Here is a 440-nt window from a genome sequence, read left to right as displayed (position 1 = left end):
ATACTGGTGCTGATACAGGTACAGGACAAGAAAAATTTGTCAAAGATAGGGTGCGGGTGTTAACGTATCAGCATCAGATTGTGCAATATATTTGGGATTGCTCATTGATTCCCCATTGATTGCCCATTGATTTTCTTCCTTTTTATTTCTTACCTTTATAGCTCGTTGATGTATATATATATAGACGTGTAATCTCATTATAAAATAACAAAGCAAAGGAATATAATTTTGCTCTCATCAAACATGGTATCAGAGCTCTGCTCTTAGAACAGATCACCGCCTCCATCTTCTCTCTCTCTCTCACGTTTCCAGCGTCGACGACCACACCAGACCCGTGCTCCCTCCTCCGGCCAGAGCTTCGCCGCCATCCCGTCGCCGGCGAACACCTTCCCGTTCGCATCCCTGCCCTCCCCGACAAACCCAGATCCGAACCGCCATCC

The sequence above is a fragment of the Asparagus officinalis genome, chromosome 1 (genome assembly GCF_001876935.1).
Source record: "Asparagus officinalis chromosome 1, Aspof.V1, whole genome shotgun sequence".
NCBI classification, from domain to species: Eukaryota; Viridiplantae; Streptophyta; class Magnoliopsida; order Asparagales; family Asparagaceae; genus Asparagus; species Asparagus officinalis.
This window is presented reverse-complemented; position numbering follows the sequence as displayed.